Source organism: Rhinopithecus bieti, unplaced genomic scaffold, assembly GCF_001698545.2.
Source record: "Rhinopithecus bieti isolate Rb0 unplaced genomic scaffold, ASM169854v2 scaffold_65, whole genome shotgun sequence".
NCBI classification, from domain to species: Eukaryota; Metazoa; Chordata; class Mammalia; order Primates; family Cercopithecidae; genus Rhinopithecus; species Rhinopithecus bieti.
In genome coordinates, this window is record NW_016803344.1 from 5132153 (window position 1) to 5137921 (window position 5769).

Genomic DNA, 5769 nt, shown 5'->3' on the forward strand with positions numbered 1-5769 from the left:
GGGGGGGGAGGGGGGGGGGGAGGGGGGTGGGCGGGGTGGGAAGTGCCTGCTGTTTATAATGTTGAATTTCTGTAAAATAAACTGTATTTGCAAATCCAACATTGAGCTTCTGGACTACGCTGACTCCACTGCTGAATCCTCAATGGAAAGGGTCGACCGATTGCAGTTGAAATGACCTGAAATGTAGCCTGTGTCCTTGTAAGTCAGTTGACTTGCCGCACATCTCTTTGTGTACTTGTACGGTACTGGCAGAAAAGTCATTTTTCAAAAGCCATAGGCTTTTCCTTGCCCTTAGCTGTAATAATGCATCCGATTTTGATTTCCTCCAGAGCTGTGTTTCTGTCCATCACCTGTGTATTAGCCCTGTGTTTACCACTCTGGCCCACTCCTCACCCCCTTGCTCCCCTGGTCTTTTGGAGTTTGTGACATTGATTTGAAATGGATGGTGTTCTCTTGAGAGCAAGTGAGATTGTTAGAATTAAGTTCCAGCTATACAGTTTTCTAACATAGCTATAAGGTCCTTGTTGCTGTTTGTGATAACTGATAGATAACTCATTGGAAACATGTGCATACATTTATATTCAGATGAAATTATGGTTTGCACTGTCTATTAAATATCTCGATTAATTTTCATACTTTGCTGTTGTGTTTAATCTATCATTTGCCTCGGGATCTGACCCTTTCCAGACCAGCAGGGTGTACAGTGGAGTCTGGAAACATGGAAGACTTAACCATGACATGTATCAACAGTTTGAATGAAAGAGCAGAGCTTGTCTCACTGGAAGTCTGTTCAAGTTCTAGATTGGCCCTCACCTTGCCTGGTGACTCTCTGGGTACAGTTCAGGGTGAGTTGGTTCTTGGGCACTCCAGGGTCTTCCCTATTTCTTCTCTGCCAGTGTCCATGGGCAGTGCCAGCAGGAGCCTTACCTGTTGGAAGCCATGATGCTCCCATCAGACAAGGCTCATCGGGAACATTGAAGAAATGGCCTTTCCCATGGGGAGGAAGTGTAGGGCAGTGACTGAGAATCTAGGACACAGAGTCACCTCAGGACTGCTGAGACTCAACATACGACTCTGGCCCAGCCCCTTCTACTCTGTCCCCTTTTCTTTTGGTCTTGTATCCCCTTGAGAGTGATGCATGCTGTGGAACCTCTTCCGAAGGGTGGATCTCTACATATTCATTCTTAATTTTGCGTGCAAATTTGCAGTATTGAGAGGACACCCCATCCCCCGTGCTCACTCCCAAACCTTTTAAAGTAAAACCAACCTGAGTTCATAATGAGACACCATCATTGCTCACCGGGTGCCCTGGGGCAAGTTGCCTCCCCTCCCTGGGGCTCCTGTTCTCACCTGGAAAGCAAGGGGATGGGAGCAGATCAGTCCTGAGGTCCTGTCTGTGTGGAGTGGCTCATGCCCTGCCCCTCACCCCTCATTGCATCATCCCAGGGCGGCCACACTTAGAACTGGAACTTGAAGACAGTGGCTTAAAACTTCCTGACTTGTGTGGAGGTTGGGTCTGGCTAGTCTCAGAAGTTCTTTCACCTCAAAACAAATCTAGTGGTAGTGCTTGCTGCCAGCTTCCACCCCCTCAGCCTGCAGTTGGTGTGGCCTCTGGGTATCACTGGTGTGGGAGACCCAGTGGACTTTTTTTTTTTTTTGAGATGGAGTCTCGCTCTGTTGCCCAGGCTGGAGTGCAGTGACGCGATCTCGGCTCGCTGCAAACTCTGCTTCCCAGGTTCACCCCATTCTCCTGCCTCAGCCTCCCGAGTAGCTGGGACTACAGGCGCCCGCTACCAGGCCCGGCTAATTTTTTGTATGTTTAGTAGAGACGGGGTTTCACTATGTTAGTCAGGATGGTCTCGATCTCCTCACCTCATGATCCACCCACCTCGGCCTCCCAAAGTGCTGGGATTACAGGCTTGAGCCACTGGGCCGGGCCCCGCAGTGGACTTTCTTAAGCTCTTCTCATCAACTGTTACAGCGCGTCTTGCCCTAGGCCCGTGTGAGGGGAACTTGCAGACTCAGTCCTCTAGCTCGTGAACCCAGGAGCCAGGTCCCGGGCAGGGCCTGTGACTCCTCTGAGCAATAGCCGCTTATTTCTACTAGGTGTGGGTCTTGTGCCAGGGCCTGTGGGGTACAGTGTTCAGTAATACTCAGTCACTCTCCTGTTCTCAGGAGGTTCTTGGGGACACAGAGAAGTTACTGAGTCAGGATTCCTTGGCTACAAGCAACAGAAGCCTCAACCCACTGGTATAAGCAATGAAGACATTTACTTACTTATGAAAACTTAGTCAACAAATATTTATTGAGCACCTACTGTGTGCTAAGTACTGTTCAAGGGGCCAGGAGTACAGGCATCAGAGTCCCTGCCCTCAAGGTGGTTACAGTCTAAAAATTTCAGGACAAGAAGTCTTGGTGGTGGGGCGAGGCGGGGGTTCTGGGTTTGGGGTAGTGACTCAACCATGTCCTCAAGAACCAGCTTCTTTGCATCCTTCTGCTCTGGCATCCTGCACACATAGAGGCTTTTTCCTTTTTTTTTCTTTTTTGAGACAGGATCTCACTTTGTCACCCAGGCTTGGATACAGTGCCGTAATCATGGCTTACTGCAGCCTCAAACTTCTGGGCTCAAGCAGTCCTCCCACCTCAGGCTCCTGAGTAGCTGGCACACGCCACTACTCCCAGCTAATTTTTAAATTTTCTGTAGAGAGAGAGTCTCACAATGTTGCCCAGGCTGATCTTGGACTCCTGGGCTCAAGCAATGCTCTCACCTCGGCCTCCCAAGGTGCTGGGTTTACAGGAGTGAGCCACCGCACCTGGCTGGAAGGCTTGCCGTCTCTTGGTTGTGAGATGGCCCTTCCTCACATGCCCAGTGTCAAGAAGCAGCAGGCCCAGCACCCGCCAGCTTTTGCTTCACCTGAGCCTATGTTAACAGGCCAGGCTTCCCCAGAGTCATCTCAGAACTTGTCCCTTATGCCTCATGGACCATAACTGTCACATCGCCACTTCTTGCTGCAAGGGAGTCTGGAATGTTTGTACCGGACGAAAGGGACCAATAGGGCTCTCCCGTAGGGCTAGGGGTGGAGCCTCCCTTCCCTGAATATATTACTGCCCACTTACTTGATACTGGATGGAATTAGGCTTCTGTTAGCAATGAAGAAGGAGGGATAGTTGCTGAGTAGGTGGAATGACAGTGTCCACCATGGAGGCAGAACCAAGAACATAAGATAGGTATGTGGTTGGTGCTACCAGTTTCTTCCAAAAAGTAGATCTGATCGTGACACTTGGTCCTTTCGAATCCCTCAGTCTGCCTCCATCCTCTCCTATTCTGGGCAGACTAAAGGTGCGTCACCATTATCCAAGGAACTTGTGAAAAATCCCCAGATCTGGGTGGAGACTCAAGAGTTGGATTTCGCTGCTGGGTGTGCAGTGGCTCACGCCTGTAATCCTAGCACTTCAGGAGGCCGACGCAGGTGGATCACTTGAGGCCAGGAGTTTGAGACCAGCCTGGCCAACATGGTGAAACCTTGTTTCTACTAACAATACAAAAATTAGCTGGGTGTGGTGGTACATGCCTCTAATCCCAGCTACTCGGGAGGCTGAGGCAGGAGGATTGCTTGAACCCCGGAAGCAGAGGTTGCAGTGAGCTGAGATTGCACCACTGCACTCCAGCCTGGGCAACAGAGTGAGACTCTTGTCTCAAAAAAAAAAAAATTGGATTTTCACAAACTCCTGAGGTAATTCTGATGTAGGTGGGCTTGAGCCCACACTTGAACACTCAAGGTCGACAGGATCAAGTCCTCAGAATGGCTAACTTGGCCTCATGACCTGGCCCCCATTTTCATCTCCCTTTGAACCCCAAAGCCTATTTACCCAGACTTCCCTGTCTCCTGGAGCATGTGCTCTGGCCCTGTGGCCCTCCCCTCCTGGATACAGCCCTCCCTGTCCTGCAGGAGCTTCTGCTTCCTCCTCTGCTGCCCACCTCTCCACGCTGTCTCTTCATCATTTCCCACTCCCTTACCAGATGGTGAGGTCGCTGTACTTCCTGGACCCTAGGTCCACCTGGCACTGACCAGGTACAAAGACGTTTATGTGAACACTGGTGTGGTGGAAAGTCAGAGGGAAGTACTGTCGCCAGAGTGTGCCAGGAGGAGGCAGGATCTGAGCTTGCACGTGAATGAGCAGATTTTCCACGTGTGCCTGTGAGGGGCGGAGCACTGTAGACCAAGGGAACCTGATGAGGGAGACATGGCAGGGAGGCCAGGGGCTGCCTCAGGAGGAGTTGGCTGGGGAAAGGGGCTTGCTTGGAGTGAGTGGGAGGTAGAACTGGAGAGGGAGGCTGGAGCTAGATGGGATGGAGGGCATGAGACTAAGGCAAGTGCAGGCAGGCAGGAAAGGACGGAAGGAAAGAGAAGGAGGAAGGAAAGAAGGAACAGAAAACAGGAAGAAAGGGAGAAAGAAAATTAGGTTCTCAGGCAATAATTTGGGGCCAGGAGAGGATAGAGATGAAGCTTCTAAGGTTGTCTTCCATTTCCCTCAGTGATGTGGAGACAGCTTTGCAGCAGCTGTGATCCTGTACAGTCAAACCCCACTGCTCCAAGTAGAGATGACACCGGGCAGGCGTGTGGCCAGGCCGCATCAGCAGCCTGTAACGTGGACACACCAACTTCAGTTAAAACAACAGAAATGTATTCTCTCACAGTTCAAGGGATCAGAAGTCCAAAATCTAGGTATCAGCAGAGCCTCTGGTGGAGAAGGCTCCTCCTTGGCCCTTGTGGCTTTTGGTAGCTCCTAGCATTCTTGGGTGCTCCTTGGCCTGCTGCCGCACTGTCCCAAGCAGCAAGTTTGAGAATCCCACCTGGTCTGTGAGATAATCTTTTCTAGTGCAACACCGTCATCCCCATTCTGCAGATGAGGAAACTGAGGCCTAGAAAGGCTCACTTCCCTGAGGCTTGTGTTTAGGGAATGGAAGCGTTCGCTCAAGCCAGACTTCGGGGTCAAATGTGCATTGGGAATCTCCAAGGGACATCTCCCAAACTACGTGACCGGGGTGTGAGTTCCGCCGAATATCTTTTGGGAAACCCTGTCGGGGGAGCCCTAGAGCGTGTGGGGTCCTCCCCATCCCTCCTCCTGGGTTTGAGGGGCCGACGCGGCAGCGCGCCTAAGGGCCTGCAGGTGGCGCCATGTCCCAGGCTGTGAGACCCCGCTCCCGCCGAACCGAGGGGAGACAGTGGGCTCCTCCCGGCTGGTCTGCCTCTGGCGCAGGCAGGGGCCTAGAGGAGGCGGTGGAGTGGGGCGGGGAGCGGTGTCTGCTTAGCATCGGGGGCTGCTCCCTTGCCCTACCTCGCTTTCCCCTCTCTCCACGCTTCTCAGGCCCCCACTGCCCCCCTCACTCCTTCGTCCCCCGCCTGCCCGCGGGGACACCCCCATGGGTAGGGAGAGGGCTGTGTCCTAGCTCCTGCCAGGGTCTGGAGGCTGAGAGCCCTCGTGTAGAAGAAGGGGGCCAAGCCAGCCAGGAGGTGGGGCCATTGTAACAACAGTCATAGCAATAGTCACCATGTACGGAGGCCCACTCTGCGGTGCTGGGGTGGGGGGCTGCAGTTGCTAGCTGCTAGCTCATCTTCTAGGCGGTCTCCCTGTTCCAGGTCCCTGTGCTGGCCCCAGGAGTGCAGCAAAGCAAGACAGCTCCGTGGACATGGATACATGTGTGTCCCCCACCCCAGGCCCTGCATCTGGCGTAGCCGGAAGGCAACCCGCTCCTGGGAGGGTGGG